At 42.3% G+C, this 17,970-nt stretch overlaps 1 long non-coding RNA gene across 1 annotated transcript; it reads right to left on the bottom strand.

Moving 5' to 3' along the window:
- Nucleotides 1–7,696: 7,696 nt before the first annotated feature.
- LOC117508000 lies at nt 7,697–17,636 on the bottom strand. The gene is made up of 3 exons (XR_004559935.1): nt 17,458–17,636; nt 9,756–9,760; nt 7,697–7,707 (listed from the first exon to the last, which is right to left on the bottom strand). It is a non-coding gene; the product is annotated as an uncharacterized LOC117508000 (long non-coding RNA).
- Nucleotides 17,637–17,970: the final 334 nt, after the last annotated feature.

The following is a 17,970-nucleotide window of genomic DNA, read 5'->3' as shown; positions in this document are numbered from 1 at the left end:
TGGTTCACCTGCCGTCCCCCAATAAAGTACATCATCCGGATGATTCATTTCACATTCTTCTGTTTCAACATAAGGTCTGTGCATCCATTTAAAGATAACAGCAAAGCCAGCTGCATTCATCATGACCTGTGATTTATTTGGTTGAAATGTGAAGACTCCTCAAAGAAACATACAGACAGAGAGCAAAAGAAACCTAACATTCCAAATATCATTTAATTTGTAGCACACCTATATGGAATAAATTATTTATACATTTATGCAAGCGTGGACAGCGTGATAGACATCACCTGTGTGTCAGCACTCCGCCTTTATATTTTTATTGGAGGACTTCCAGAAGATCACAGAGTACATGCGTGCATGGAGCAGGGCTTCAAGTGCATCACGGTGCTCGGCCAATGGAGATTTTGTGGTCATTTACAGGAAGAGAGGACAGTCACCAGCTGGACAATAATTTAGATGTGTAGCACCTCCTAGACATCATTCTGCAAGTCCTTGAGTGTCTTTCCACATTTCTTGTATTTTTAATTATTATTATTACCTCCGCCAAGGAGGTTATATTTTCGGTCACGTCCGTTTGTTTGTTTGTTGGTTGGTTTGTTAGCAGGATTATTCAAAAATCCTCAATGGATTTCAATACAATTTTTACCAGGGGTGTATCTTGGCCTAACTTAGAAGTCATTCAATTTGGTAATAATCCGGAACACGATCCGGATCCAGTAATTTTTTAAGGATTATTTATCATTGCAGGATAGGGCCAGTTTCAACATTTTTGCATCTAACTTCATGAAGACGGGTCACAAAGGCTGAACAAAATTAAGTTATGACACAACAATAATTTAGCATTTGTTTCTCCTCCTCCTTATTAAAAATAAATAAAAGAAATGTGTAGTTCATGCAGTTTCTCTTTCTAAATACATTGCTAAAGATCTAGGGTTTAACCCTCTGGGGCCAATGTCGTCATATACGACGGCTGAGCCCAAGCTTGACTAAATTCTAAATAACTTTTTAATGATATGAGATAGAAACTTACTTTACTACTGAAAAGTTAACTCCACAGACTTTTGAGCCACCGTCCACCATCTTTGTACTCCTCATAGAAGCTGTGTGATGATGTGAGCAATGTGAGTGTCCAATCAGAATTTGTTCACCGTCACATGGTTTTCCAAAATCCAATCGTAAGCCAGATTCACCTCACGTGAAACACCAAAGATTGTTTTTAGGAGTGATGTCTTACTAGTTGGCCTGTTTGAATAGCCCCATGCCTGCTCCAATGCGCCCTGCACCATTATGCACAGCGAAAGTGAAAGTGAGCAGACGGAGCAGACAGAGAGCCTCTCATACAATGTCACGTGCTCAAACAGAGTGTGTGAGTATCAGGATTACTTGACTAGTTTTCCTGAGAATGTTACTGAATAGACCTGTGCAAGCGCTCTCGCTCTGGCGTAAAGCACTGTTTACCATATCAATGTAGTGAGGGGGGAGGGGCCGCTCCTCAAACTGAATGAGCCTCGAAGTGTGAATGCTGCTTTCAGAGCAGGAGAGAACAAACACACAGTCACCTTCATAGTAGAAGATTGTGATGTGACCTTTGTGTAATAGCAGACAAAAAATGCTTGAGATGAGACAAACAAAATGAATAGACCATATATTGTTCAAAATGTACATTTGTGCTTATTGTTTGAACCTTTTTGTTGTACAGTCTTTCACACAAGAGCCCAAATTACCTTTATAAAGTATCAAGACAGTTGTTTATTATAGTTTGCTGTGTGTTCTGAATAAATGTGTATGGAAAATTATTTCCACTTTACTTTTTCCTTTCTTATTTCTGATTGTAAACCTTTATTACACTTATAAAACACAACTATAGCATCTATATTTGAAAGTACAGGTTGTCCTGAAAAAAAAACAGATATAAAACTTGATTGTGGGATGCAGGGAGAGCTGTTAACAGCAATAATAAATCATTTATGCCAGGAGATGCGAGAAACAACGTGGAATAAGTCTCTTTGCCAATGGGTATTCCATGGGATGTCAGTGACCCTATGGCCTTGGCGGTGGTTTGTGCCCTCCGAGTGCTTCTAGTTTCATTATGTATTTAACTTCATATTATTATTATTGTTAGTGCTTTTTCTGCCTAAAGTCAGGGAAATTTTCACATCCTCTTTCCATACATAACACTGTAATAGTCCACATCCATCCTGACCACTGTGTGCGTAAACATGTCATCATTTCAGCCACGCCATTGCCACTCAACATCCGTGAGAGTGCGGCATGGTGTTCATGTGCATATCATTTCACCTGCAAAGACCGCAGCAGTACCGCTCCACTTTTGTGTGTGCACCATGTCAGTGACTCTTGCGCAGTATGTATGCGGACTGCTCGAGATATGTGGCCATAGATTTTCACCACCACTCTGAATGGCATTCATCAAACAGTCAGCCGTCATGCACACAGGTGTCAGGAGGACCATTCAGTGAGATTCCATATAAGAAAGTTATTGCCTTTTTGCCTGATTTTGCATCTCCGCTTCCTTGCCCCAGTTGTGCAATCAATGAGATACTAGCCTAAGGTCCTCCTCACACTCAGCATGAATGAGGCCGAATGGCATTTGAATCAGACCTGAATGGGAAAAACCCAGAATCCAAGCCACATTCTTATGAGACAAACACTCGTACAGCTGTGTACGAATGGCATGCAAATACCCATAATGTGGATCGAAGCCACCTCAAATGAATTGCACACTTTTGGAGTACAGCAGCTCTCGATGTCAGGTCCATTGCATTGCATTTCGCATGACATCCAATCCATGGACTAACTATATGTAAATCAGGGTTCCCTGACTATCGCATCACTGAATTAGATGTGATGTGCGTGATCCCAATATTACAGGTATTTGATAACTGATGTGCACACCCACAGCCATTATTACCTGTAATAGCCATGAGTCCACAGTGCAGTGCAGTAAACCCATGAACAGGGGACCCTGTATGACACACATCAGTCCATATACTGGATAAAATACAGATACCAGAGGAGAGGTAATGCAGGTCCTGACAGTAACGCATCAGTGGCCGCACACTCCCCCACCCGTTACACGCTTGCCCTCTCTCTCTCACTCTCTCATACCCACCCGGGAATCAGCTGTATGGCAGCTGTCCAGACAGACACACACATGCGCAGCAAAGCAATCAACTGTTTATGAGCACACACACGCAGCTGCAAGAACATTTTATCCAGCATCACGTATGTGCAGCGGTTCATTCAGGTGAGGGAGCCTCATACAGGACCTGCAGTGTGGTCAGGAGATTGGAGCTCACGCATAGTCATCGGTTCAAGCAGATGAGCTACCCACACCTGTCTTCTCTCCAGGATATTAGGTCTATAAGCTGACCACACTGTGGTTCATACGTGTGCCCTAGTCAATGCTTCGCACTGTGTGGACGTTACATGCCATAGAGTGCAGAAAGGTGTTGCGCCATATGAGAATTATATTCCATGGTGGATGAGGCGTTTGACAGTTGATGTAGTCAGCTCACGGCGCTGGCAGAAAGAGAGGGTGGTCACCATAGGCTGCAGCTCCCACTGGTGTCCGCGCTGGAGCCGTTCTGAAGATGAGCTTTTCTCTTTATGTTCTGAAGGGCTGGAAAACCAGTTGCCTCGTCATTCCGCTGTACGAGCATCATTCCTCCTAAGGAGGTACATGATGTTCATGTCTTGATAGGTGTATTACAGTCACATCCCATTCAGCTGCAATATGAATATGTATCTGTAATATGAAGTTTATTATGGGTATAACAGCCTGTTAAGATGTGCAGCTTTGAGACACATTGATCCGACTGCACTGCGACCGCCATACAAGCTTTTTCCACCTCGAATGCAGCTTGACAGTGGTGAGCATGTGCTCTACAGTCGAGCTGTGCCTGACTGTGTGGCATGCACTCAATAATGCTGTGTGTGGATTTTGAATGCAGCTCGAATTTTCCCGGCATTCGGGCTCATTCGTGCTCTTGTGTGACAAGGAAATGTGTGCAGGCATGGTCGAGACATTCGGTCAGGATTCAATGTGCTTGACTGTCACTACAGTGCTGCTGCTCCTCAGAATTATGGGTAATTAAATATTGATATGCAGCTTCACAAACACATAACTACAATCACCTGCAGGCATGAAATGTGACAAAATAATGGAGAAATATTCACTCTGATTTTGATGTCAAATATTAAATAATACAGATAAATTTTAGCACACAGAAATAAGTGCGTTAATAGGCCGAAAATGTCCCTTCATTTCTTAATCTGTGAACAAAAGCATCTGTTAATCTGTAATAGGATTTTTTATTTTTTTTTGTCTTATGATACTTTTGTCCAACCTTACACGCTCATAATTACCCACAAAGTGAAATTACAGAGACGTCTTAGCAGACTATGCATATGTGTATTCAATGTGTTTGGTGTATTTTGGATGTTGATTCATACATTCTTGTTACTTTGGAGGTGTGTTTGAGTGTGTTAAATGGCCCAGCACTCAATGTTTGAGGACCTCAAATGGAGCCAGAGTCAGGGGTTTTGTGTGCACTGCAGTCAGGCCTATACACAACAAAATTTAGGGCCCCTTCACACATAGTGCGAATTTGGTCAAATTGCGCATGAAGTGTGCACACATGTAAAATCATAGCTGCCTCTAATGCCTCGTACACCTGTTGCTACAACTATTTGTGCACACCAGCGGCTGAAAGACAGAGTCTGCACTGTGAGAGTCCATCGAACCCTCTCGCAGCAGGTGTCGCCAAATTCCAGGTGACATGCACGAACATCTAACGCTGCTCGCATGGCACATAGAAACTGTGTGGCCATTCACACTATTAGCACGCCAGCAGTCAGCAGACAATCACTGTCGAGCTGGATGTAAAATTTGTCTAAGTGTCCCACGAGTGTGGCTTTGCAAACAGGCACAGTGACACACTGGTGTGTGCGCTGAACTGACAGGGGGTGTGGCCACCGACAGGAGCGGCTGTGGAGATCTGTGGTTCTGGACGTCATGGCTGGGGAACACGTACTGTGTTTGGACTGACATGAACTAACAACTGTCCACTGTGATGCACGTGTCTGTTTGCTGTCATTACATGGACATACATAAAAACCTATATCGCTGTTGCAATGGGCTGCAGTGAGTGCACACACGCTGCACACATTGACAGGCTACCCCAGGTGATCCGGACCATCAGATCATAACACATAGTGGGTGATCTGAATGTCACGCCACCCACTTGAGCTCTGTTCCACATGATGCTGTGTCTGTCCTGCGGTGTGCCATCCACAAGACATCCGTGTCAGGCAGGACATGCGTGGGGCCAGCTGGGCATGATGCCAGCAGATGTGGGCATGATAAGAGTGCCTTGCTTCTCATTCATGTCATTTCATGACTGTACGTCTGTGACCATGGTTCATCTACAGAGAACAGACAGATCATACTTGTATTGCCCACTTGATAAGAGGGATTCAATAAAATGTGGTGTTTTAATATGGTGTGTGGTTTTATTTTTTCAAAATATGTCCATGTCCTTCTTGATATCAGGCATTTTCCTGCACCTTTCACAGGACAGTGATGGTAGCTCAGTGGTAAAGCTTCTGACTGGCAATCAGAGCTTTTGGAAAGTGCAGGGTTGAATCCTGTGGGTGGCATGTATTTTAATTTTTTTTTTTTTTCACAGCAGCTGCTTGACCTGTGTTCCCGCATGCACAAAACCGTTGCAGCATGTATTTTTTTATTTTTTGTTTGTTTTCACAGCAGCTGCGCGATGTGGCTGCTCACACTGTGTTCCTGTGTGCATGAACTGTCACAGCGGCGTTGTGCACGCCTGCCTGTCAGCTCGATTTTTTTCGTGGTTTGCTCATACATGTTCTGCCGTGAGTCACCCTGAGTTGTACTTATTTGTACTATATGTGAAGGGGCCCTAACAGTGTGAGGGTCCACACTGACCCAGTATAGACCCTTATAGACATTGTCAGTGTTATTTAACTATACCATTCACACCCAGCCATACAGACCAATGAGAATTCAAAATTACACTGTTCTAAAAATTTTGCCTCTGCTCCAGATAGTGTACTGTGTGACCAACATTTAAGTTCTCTTTTATTCATACACAAATCAGTGGTGTATCAGCATGCATTGTTCCACATATGTTTACACTTAAAATCTCTTTTGCTCTCTCTTCTCTGGGATCCAGTGCCAAGTGGCTGCAGCTTTACCCTCTTCCATAAATTTCTACCCACTGTAACTGGACCTGTGTCCTCATCTCAACAGTGTAATACTCCAAATAACCTTCTGGTTTGGCTCACAACAAAGGTGGACACAGCTGAACTGTATGCATGTTGTTTAAAAGGCTCATAATTTGTATTCAACAATTGTTTGGAAATTTAACATGAAACTCAAAACATATTTGGTTTAGCATGGAGAAATAACCCAACTATAAACAAAATTTGGGCCTTAAAATACTCAGTTTTGGACTTTTTGACATATTTTGCAGAAGTAAATTATGAAATGCTGTTTGATGTGAGATACACCACCACACAGTCTGTTGGAGAGAACCTAACCTTGCAGCCATTATATTGTTCCTGTTAGACCGGGCAAAGCTCATTCCATGTAAAGTAACAGGCACACAAACACATTCTTCGTAGAGATGATTCGAAAACACATTTTGTATGGACAAATACTGAATCTGAATCAGAGTACTTGACTACTACTGTCACAGAGAATGAATAGTAGTGATAACGTACATCGCTAGAAATTACAGTTACTATAACATGCAATGACTTTGAATTTTTTATGCAACACTAAATAACAACAAAAGTCACCCCAAGGTGCTTGACAAGAGTAAGGCCTAACTGTACCCTTTTCCTGATAAAGCTAATTGGTAACAGTAGTAAGGAAAAACTCCTTGAGGCAGACCAGACCTTGGTGGATATAATAAAATAACACACAAGCAAAGAACAACAAAGACATGCAAACATGAAAATAGAGAAATGTTGTAGCTAAGCTATCATATGCAAATAGAGTTCACTGATTGCAACAGCCAAATGCACAAAAAACATTCAAATGATGTAATGCAGAGTCTCAGGGAATGGAATGGAATTGGCGAGTCTGCGTCCAAGTAGGAATCCAGCAGAAGCACCCCCCCGCCGCCTCTCCAGAAGTCACAATCCACAGTCTTTTGGAAGTCTTCAGCACATTCCAGATTTCCAGAGTTCCCCAAACAGATCCCCATAATTAAGTTCAGGTATTCTGTGAAGGATACAAAGTTTAGTTTTTGCCTCATTGTCACAAACACCTTTAGAAAAACATACATTACCTGGGATTCAGTAGAGTTCCCCATCAATTTTTTTTCCTCACATAAGAAAAGCTTTTTTTAATGGCTGTGGCTAAGGTTCCCTTCATTATTTTGAAGTCACGGTCATTAGGTGTTACAGTCATCAGAAATTTCAGCAGCACAGAGCCAGCAGGAAACATTTTTCGAGTTAACTCCTCAGGTCAAGTGTTATTTCATGCAGTTGTCCACCCCTGTTTAAGACAGGAGGGGCCTCATTTATGCATAAAATCGACTGGTAAATTGAGAGCCTTGCCTTCTGGCTCAGCTACATCTTCACCACAGTGGTCTGTTATAGCATACGTAAGATTTCAGATGCTGTCCTATTGCGTCTCCCGATCTCACGCTCCAACTTACCCCCACCATGAACAAGACCCTGAGATACTTAACTCCTCCACTTGGGGCAGTAACTCTCCGCTGACCCAGAGGGCACAATCCACCATTTTCCAACAGAGGACCATGGCTTCAGATTTGGAGGTGCTGATTCCCATTCTAATTGCATCACTCTCAGCGCTCAACACCTGCTTAGCACGCATTGGAGGTCACTGCCTGATAAAGCCAACAGAACGCTGTCATCTGCAAAAAGCAGAAGATGCAACTTTGAGGTAGCAAACTAGATACCCTCCGAGCCCTGACTGCACCTTGAAATCCCATCCATGAATATCATGAACAGGATTGGTGACACTGTGCAGCCCTGATGTAGTCCAACACCTACCAGAAACAGGTCTGATGTAACGCAGAGAATGCGGTCACAGCTTCAACTTTGGTCATAGAAACAGGATTGCAGTGAATCCGCATTGCTCCTCCTGAATCTGAGGTTCGACTAATGATCTAAATCTCCTCTTTAGTACCCTGGCATAGGCTTCCCAGAAAGACTGAGAAGTGTGATTCCTCTGTAACTGGAACACACACTCTGTTCCCCCTTTTTTAAAGATGGGGAGCACCATCCGAGTCTGCCAATCCAGAGGTACTGTTCTTGACTTCCATGCAACATTGTATAAGCGTGTCAACCATGAGAGCCCAACAACATCCAGAGACTTCAGCAACTCAGGACGAATCTTGTCCGCCCTCGGTGACTTGCCAGGTGACACACATGAACACCTAATACTGCTCGCGGAGCACTTAGGAAATATTCACGCTGTTAGCAAGAAAATACAGAGCAGGTCACCACTTTAGAGTTGGCTGTGAAATTTGTCTAAGTGCCTCCATAACTGTGGCATTGCAAAGTATACATGTGGCATGCCAGAGGTGTTGCCCCCCCAACACGTGTTGTGCATGTGGTTCACCTCCCCACCTGCAGGCAAGCACCTCTCATCTGATCACAGAGCGACATTTTGTCTGTGCGCTGGACAGAGGGCGTGGCGGCTGCCAACAGCCAGCAGCTGTTGAGATCTCTGGTTCTGGGACGTCACAGGTGCAGAACACTTACGTTTTCACTGTGACGCACATGTATACTTGCTGTCCTAAATTGGAAATACATAAAACATATATTGCGATGGGCTGGAGAGTGTGCGCAGACCATCAGTTCATGTGGACATGCAGCAGGCGATCTGAATGTCATGTCTGTCTGACAGGATACGCATGCAGGGCCGGGCTGCACGTGTGTCCTGTGAGCCGTGCCAGCAGGACAAGCCAACGGTGCGACAAACCTTCAGTCGTGTATCAGCAGACTATGCCGTAACCAGTGGTGGCACAAATAACCAAAAAATGAACTTTGATAACAGATAATCAGATAACTGAAAAGTTATCTTTGATAAGATAAAACGATAAACCACCCAAAATGTATCGGAAGTCACAGATAACCAATAAATTCCAGTATTGTCTCCAGTACACTTGCAACTACTAACAAGCTGATTTTGAGTTTTAACACCATGATCGCTTCTGGAAGCATCAAAAGTGACGACAGACCCAAACAATGAGTCAGCACTTCTGTCTTTGAGCATCCTGCCCCCTGCTGGAAGCTCCAGTTTAATACATGGCTTCCAGCACAGCCGCAAGCTGAGAAGAGTTATGACGCTCACCACTCTGCTCAATCACAATGATGCTCTGAGGCGGGGGAGGTCTTGGAAAATAAAGCAATGCTGAGTTATGGTTTGGTAAATAAATAAAATGAATACTGATAGAATAACTCCATTAATGCCAATTCTGTTATTTGTACAAAGTTAAAATATAACATACGAGGTCTGTCAATAAAGTATAGGTCCTTTTTATTTTTTTCAAAAACTATATGGATTTCATTCATATGTTTTTACGTCAGACATGCTTGAACCCTCGTGCGCATGCGTGAGTTTTTCCACGCCTGTCGGTGACGTCATTCGCCTGTGAGCACTCCTTGTGGGAGGAGTCGTCCAGCTCCTCGTCGGAATTCCTTTGCCTAAGCAGTTGCTGAGAGACTGGCGCTTTGTTTGATCACAATTTTTTCTAAACCTGTGAGACACATCGAAGTGGACACGGTTCGAAAAATTAAGCTGGTTTTCAGTGACAATTTTAACGGCTGATGAGAGATTTTGAGGTGATACTGTCGCTTTAAGGACTTCCCACGGTGCGAGACGTCGTGCAGCACTCTCAGGCGCCGTCGTCAGCCTGTTTCAAGCTGAAAACCTCCACATTTCAGGCTCTATTGATCCAGGACGTCGTGAGAGAACAGAGAAGTTTCAGAAGACGTCGGTTTCAGCATTTTATCCGGATATTCCACTGTTTAAAGGCAGATTTTTTTTTAATGAAAGACGTGCAGACGGATTGCAGCGTCGGCTCGCAGCCGCCGCGACGCTCCGCCACAGGAAAAACACCTCCGTTGGAAGCCTTAAGGACAAGTTGGAACATGTCCAGCTGTTAAACAATTTCTCATATACTCACTCCACTGAAAGCCATCAAAAGCCGCCTGGGATTTACAAATGGTTATCAACACGGAGGTGTTTTTCCTGTGCCGCCGCACCCCTGCGCGCGGAACCCGTCCCGCACGTCTTTCATTAAAAAAATCTCCTTTAACAGTGGAATATCCGGATAAAATGCTGTGAAACCGACTTCTTCTGAAACTACTCTGTTCTCTCACAACGTCCTGGATCAATAGAGCCTGAATGTGGAGGTTTTCAGCTTGAAACAGGCTGACGACAGCGCCTGAGAGTGCTGGCACGACATCTCGCACCGTGGGAAGTCCTTAAAGCGACAGTATCACCTCAAAATCTCTCATCAGCCGTTAAATTTTCACTGAAAACCAGCTTAATTTTTCGAACCGTGTCCACTTGATGTGTCTCACAGGTTTAGAAAAATTTTGATCAAACAAAGCGCCAGTCTCTCAGCAACTTCTCAGACAAAGGAATTCCGATGAGGGGCTGGACGACTCCTCCCACAAGGAGTGCTCACAGGCGAATGACGTCACCGACAGGCGTGGAAAAACTCACGCATGCGCATGAGGGTTCAAGCATGTCTGACGTAAAAACATATGAATGAAATCCATATAGTTTTTGAAACAAATAAAAAGGACCTATACTTTATTGACAGCCCTCATATATCTTTTAATGTTGAATAATGCACTAATTGTGAAGTTTTGTAACAAACACAGACAGATCACAAAGGATTCTGGGTAAAATGTGCCTCGGCTAACACTGATTGGTTTGACTCATACATTATGTAAACAAACACGTTAATGTGAGGTGTGTCATGTGTTGGTGTTTACCAGATAAATGTGCTTTTGTAAAATATGCCATTTTTTTATTTGTAAAAAAAGGCATTTTCTAAAAAAAAAAAAAAAAAAAAAAAGCCAAGTTGTAATTAGATAACCGTCTGTTATAAACAGTGTCAAAATAAATAGAACACTGCCATGATCTACTGGTGCCAGTGCGAGTTTTGGCCCTTTTTCAGCTGATTTTTCATTCATGCGAGAATTTTTGGATTGCACCGAGTTCTGGTTAATCGCGTGTCCTGCATGGTTTAGTATGCATGGAGTACCGAGCTGCGTTTAACATCTCACGACCACCTCCTGGTCAGCGATCGTATGTTCAGATGAAAATCAAATCTGTTTGATATTCTGGTCAGCCTACATGAGGGTATCCCGCTGCTGAAGCGCTACAAACATCCAACCTCTCACACTGTGCATGTGCAAACACCGCAGATCTGTCTTATAATGTTTTGTTGTTGTTGTTGTTTTTAACTTTGATGTCTCTCATCGAGAATTTTTGTAAATTAAATTTGAAAAAAAGCTTGTTTACATTTTGCTTCTGGAAACACGAGTCTGACGTGGTTTTTGAACGTACAATGTGTGTGAGAACATAAATCGTTCACTCTGAACTTTTACACCATGCGGTTCTGTGGTACAGTTTGAGCTGGAACCAAGTACAGTGATTGAAAATATCAGCCCAGGTCAGGGCCAATACTGCCAATGAACACTACTGGCCAGTAGATGGCAGTAGAGACCTTGAAAACTTGCCAAAACAAAAAATCCAGATAATCTATGTCTGCTACATTTAGTTGTGTGGAATTTAATAAACGCAAACACAATAACAATGTCTATAAACCCAGAGAATATATTCATGAGAGTTTTAGACGCTAGAGTTTAATGCTGTTGTCTGTGGAGCCTGATCAGAGTGTGTCAAATGCATTTCTCATGTTGTGAACGTATTGAGATACCCATAATGCACCTGGACACAGCATGTCCACACTAAAACCTTAAAAATTAGCGTATTGCTTAAAAACTAAAACATATATCTGATATTTTCACTTCATAAAACTTCAGACGTGATGTTAATTTAAATAACTTGTCTGAAATTAGTTTGGTTAAAGTTTGAACCATAAGTTAAAAATGTATGCCTCTGGATGGCTTGGGTGATACTGCCCACATATCAGTATGGGGTTAAAAGAAATGAGGGTTTTTTTTTGGTGGCCAGTTCTTTGCCTGCAGAGGACAGAGTGGTTTCTTCTAGAAGCAGCTCTCGTCTGTTTGCAGAGGATAAAACTACATATCTGCTACAAAACATTTAACAGGTAAGTGCTCAACTGAAAATTATTGGACAAAAATTTATCAGAAGATAATTAGTCCGATAATGGTTTTCAAAGTTATCTGAAAAGATAATCTGATAATGAAAACATTATCTTCAATAATTATCGGTTATCGGATTATCAGAACTGTGCCTACCACTGGCCGTAACAAACGCCATTTGTTTCAGTTATGGCGCTTTTTTTCCACCATAATTAAAGATGATGAAAACTTCCTCATCTATACATCTCAAATTTCTCTCTTTTAAAAACAATATGTTTATCTCCTTGTTGATTTCAGGCATTTTACACTCCCATTACAAGAAAGCGATTGTACCACAGTGGTAAAGTTTCCAACTGTTAATCAGAGCTTTTTTAAATTTAACCAGGGTTATTTAACCGCAGGGTTCTGTATTGCATCCCCTTTTATTTATTATTTATATCAACCCAGTGATTTTATTTATATCAACCCAGTGATTTTCACTAATTATACACCAATATCCACTCCATCAGTATCCGGTGATTGTAGTAATTTTTTTATATAGCCGGCTGGATGACTGGACATAATAAGACATAATGAGAGAGCACTGCTTCATTCATGTCATGTCATGACTGTACGTCTGCGGCCATGGGTCATATACAGAGGAATAGACGGTGCATACTTGCGTTGTCCGCTTGATAAGAAGGATTCAATAAATTGCGATGTTTTTTAATGGTGTTTGTTTTTATTTTTTCCGTCCACAGCAGCGGTGCGATGTGGTTCCACATGCTCCAGCTGCTTGCACTGTGCACGAACCATCGCCAGTGTATCATGCATGCCTGTGCAATTTTGTATTCCTCCCAGCTGCGGGTGGAATGTGTTGTGGTTCCCCATTTTGGTCTTGGTTCGCGGATTGTCTTCTGGTTTCTGTGTTTTTCGTGTTATGTGTGAAGGGGGCTCCTTAATGTCACACCACTGTCAGCCACCGACCAGCTGATATCTTTTTACTTCAGTGTGTGCGCACAGCTCAGTTCAGCATTTACACAAACAAATGTACTTATTTAATTTCCGTTTTACATTACAGCAAGCTGAGAGAATGACGATCTAACCACAGCTTTCATTGTTTTTGCACATTGTCTCTGAAAATAACACAGAGAAAACAACACAGGTTTTGTGGTCTACTACTTTTTGTGGTCTCTCAGGTGCCTGTAGTTCTACTTTTACTTTTCTCTTGGCACGTTTCCGTGGTGTGTTCAGAGGCTTGCAGTCCCCCTAAAACTTTTCTCTACACTGTTTAAGTCCACTGGTGTCCAAGTTGGCTGATATAGATTCTTTCTTCCCCAAGCAGAGGAATTTCTGCAAAAAATCTACAGTTCACTTCTGCATTCAGGCCCATGCCACATTTTCTGATGTTCAAATGTCATAAAATAGCATCCAATGTGTTGTCAGTTGCACATTTATTTGTCCATTTGTTTGTTTGTTTGTTTGATTTTTTAGTAATTAAAAATCATGTTAAGGAACAGCACATGTTGTGGTGTGCACATGTGCTACAATGGCAGTACGATGGCTTAGTGGTTAGCACTGGTGCTTCACAGCAAGAAGTTCATGGGATCGATTCCCACCTCTGGCCTTTCTGTGTGGAGTTTGCATGTTCTCCCTGTGTTTGCATGGGTTTCCTCACACATTTAAGGACATGCAGGGTAGGTGAATTGGAAACTTTATAATTACCCAGGGGCCTCATGTACAAAGCATGCTTATGCACAAAAACGTGGCGTACATCTGTCTCCACGCTAACGTTCAGATGTATCAAAATTGAAATGACTGTGGAAATGTCACTCAAAATCCTGGCTGGTGTACGTATGTTTCTACAGCTATTGTGCCATATCTGAAACATGGAGGTAATGCTGGGAACCGTTAATAGGGTGAAAACAAGACGTCATCAGAGTGATGTGCACATCAGAGACACACTGATGAAAATTTAACACACCCACATGTTTGCAATTATATGGATGGATATAAAAACACACGCAAAGTGATGCGTGAAATGGCACTAACAGTGGCTGCGTTAGTGTTGTTAAAGAACCTTGCAAATGGTGCAATCTGATATGAGCGTGTATTCAGGGAATGCAAGGATTACTTGCAAATGATGATCATTGGCTCATAAACCGATTTTGATTACCAAGGCCACTGTTACTGGAGTTGCGCACAGAACTGCGGCCGGCCCAGAGCACAATACGGCAAGGAGCTAGGGGTTGTCTGAGCCCACACAGGTGTTGACTACGCTGGGTGTCCTGGCATCATGGGCATTCCAGTGTGAGCTGGCTGATCGGTCAGGCGTGTGACAGTCAACCTTGCGCCGAGCCATGCCAGGTGTGTGCAACACAGTCATCCGAATCTCATCCAGGTACATTCCAACATTATAGCACATTTTGCAGTGAGAGCCGGTTTCCCGAATGTAATCAGAGATAGTAACGGCACACATTTTGCTATAAAGGCGCCATCACATGAGTTTGTTCTTGTTAATAGGAAACATTTTCATTCCATGAATGTTCAAATCGTGTGGTGCACAAATGCGCATCAGGCTGGAGGCTGCATAGTGTGCAATGGGGGGGGCTGCTTGGTGGTGACATCATTTATGTGTGTAATTGTTTCTAACAAAAAACAGTGTGGACACATTGGTGCATATGCGCATTCAAATATGTTTTCTTTTTCTTGATGGTGGAACTCGAGAGCTTCTTAACAAGCCCCCAACTGTTTTTCAGTATTTGTTAATAAAAGCATGTGTAATGTTAATGTCACAAACTACAACCACAGCTTTCGCTGTTTTTGTACGTTGTCTCTGAAAATAACGCTGAGACAATGATGGGCGTCATCAAACACACGATATTCTACACTTATGGTGCCATCAGCATGACACAAACAAACTATTTGAATATATTTGCATATTCAGATAGAGGCGTGGCCAGGGAGGAGCTTGGTGTGTGTGCTAAATTCCACGTTCAGTGGAATGTACAAACAGAACGTGTGTGGATTCATGTCTACGCACACGCTGATACATCTGAATATATTTGTGCTCACGCCTGATTCAGGGTTTTGGCGTACGCCAAGTTTTAGCAGAAAGTCAATGCAGGTCTTTGTACATGAGGCCCCAGGTCTCCCTTGCAAAGAGGTCTCAAGCTCAGTGGGACTAACCTGGCTAAATAAAGGTTAAACTGAATTGAGGTCCTGAACATTGTTAAATTTCCCCCAGAGAAATGCTGTTAAAATGGAGTTTTAAATAAAGAAATAAGGTGCAACTTATACTCCAGTGCGACTTACACTCTGGTAAAATGATAAAGATATTAAATCAACAGGGCTTTCTTTGTTTTTAATGGCTTACTTTGCCCTCTGTTCACTGGGAGGTACTTCAGATTATTATCTGACTGAAAGTTAAGGCTGAAAACATAATGTGAGCTTTTTGAGCTTCCTCTCAACAACCAAAGCCACATTTGTACAAGTTTTTAAAAAGAGTGTGATGTGTCTGGTTTATTCTCCATATGTCACATGCCATCATTTTTTTATGATCTGTTTTATATTTTATGACAGCTTTAATATGTGACACATTTTAGTACATTTTTACTATCACTGTAATGTTCTGTCTGCTTATAAAACACATTGTAATTTCTGTTTTAAAGGTACAACATAAATAGTAATGAGTCTGCTTGCTTTCAATGCGACACAAATTTCCATGCAATCAATGTAAATAAAACCACAGCTGTTCCCTTTAAATTTTTTCCTGCCATTGGCAAAAGAAAACAGACATTTTACAGGCACATACGTTGAAAGCTTAAATATTTGTCACTCCAAAAACTACATTAAATGTTTGAATCATTGAAACGCTATATGTCCACAAATTAATTCATGCTGTGCTGTTTTTAAAAGTAGATTGATGTTTACTGATAATTACTGACTGGATCCAACCTGATTTCAGCCCTGTGACAGTAAAGTCAGCCTTTCATTGACAGCGACAAGACATGACATCATAGTGAAGGTTTCCACAGTGAACTGGGCAACACATTAACCCACATGTCCGATCCACAGTATGCACAGTGTTTGGACCACAGTCCACCAATCCTGCCTGGCTGTCTCCTGTGCAACATCACCACAGACCAACATAAACTCAATTTAGTTGTAGTTTTTAAAGCAGCGATTCATCATAGTTGCGGGTGATGTCTTCTGTGCGGTTCCTGGTTGCAGTGCTGACTTTGGGAATAAAGATGGAACAGGAGAGCAGTTTTCTGCTGGGACAGAGGGCCTGCTGGGAAAGTCCCGCAGGTATAGTATCAGCGGAGGCAGGGACCATCTAACCACTCATACTCCAAGAGTTATTGGAATTGCATAACAAACCTCATCTGTTTCCCGAAAAGGCAACTGTGAAGCTTTGCCAATGTGTTACTGTGTAGTCTGCTGATATGAATGTGTACTATTGCAAAGGTCCGACTACTTGTTCCCACATCTGACTGTCAGTCATTTTTGTGTCCAAAACCTTTGTAATGTCTATTTCTCCAACTAGTAGAAGCCGTCAGTGTCATCTTCATTAGTTTCATATCATCGCATACTACACAGATAATACGGCCATAGCTTTTATAGCTGTGTCTGCCATGGTTCCCAGGGGAGCTGGGCATAGCAGGAGGTAGGAAGCAAAATGCAGACTCACAAGCAGGTGGTGGGCTATAAACAGCTTTATTGAAAATTCTGGCAGTGGATCTGGTACCCAAAAAGGCAGCCTGCAAGGCGACGGTACGGCAGGTGTAACACCAATGGTATCGTCAAAAATACAGGCTGAGGTCAAGAGCATGGCAAACAGAGTTACAAAGGCTGAGACAAAAGACGAGGTCGAGACAAACTCAGCACGGTCGGCAACAAGGAACTATGGCTAGGAACTAAGGTATGAGAGCTGTAACGGAGATAGAACATCAACAAACAAGCAAAGAACACAAAACTTAAAGGGCTTTAAATACACAGGCTAATAAGGCAGTGATGTGAAACAGGTGTGGTGAGCTGGAGGAGGAGGGGCGTGGACAAACAAAGATGACACTGTGTGAGCCAAGAGAGAGCAGTGACAAGTGGGTGAGGAGATGACAGACAAAAATGGGGGCATAGGACAACAGAGATGAGGAAGTGCAGGTGCAGGACAAGAGAGTGCAGTGATCAGAGGGAGACAATGATACAAAAGAAAATGGGCATGAATACACGAGAACAGAGATGAGTGTAGACAAGGGAGTGCAGTCATGGACATGGACATGACTAATAACCATAAACTAATACTAAAATATCAAGACCGAGAAGAACTAAGAAAACAAAGAATGCATGCAATCTCAACACAAAAAGATTAATACTTGACGATAAATAGAAAAGAAAGCAACAAGAAAATCCAAAGCTGAAACTAGAATGGAACTGATATGTGGCAAGGGTGTAAAACACATAATATAATCAACAGCTGCAATGAAAAACGTGGCAAATTAAACCTGTGACAAAAAAGCAATAATAAACAAAAATCAAAGACCGTGGATCAAAGACTAAACTAAATCAGAATGGAACTCAACATGTGACAACAGTGAGTGGAGAACAGAAAAAAAAGTTGTGACAAAAGCAAAATAAACAGATTATCAAAAAAGT

The sequence above is a fragment of the Thalassophryne amazonica genome, chromosome 3 (assembly GCF_902500255.1).
Source record: "Thalassophryne amazonica chromosome 3, fThaAma1.1, whole genome shotgun sequence".
Taxonomy (NCBI): domain Eukaryota; kingdom Metazoa; phylum Chordata; class Actinopteri; order Batrachoidiformes; family Batrachoididae; genus Thalassophryne; species Thalassophryne amazonica.
This window is presented reverse-complemented; position numbering and strand designations above follow the sequence as displayed.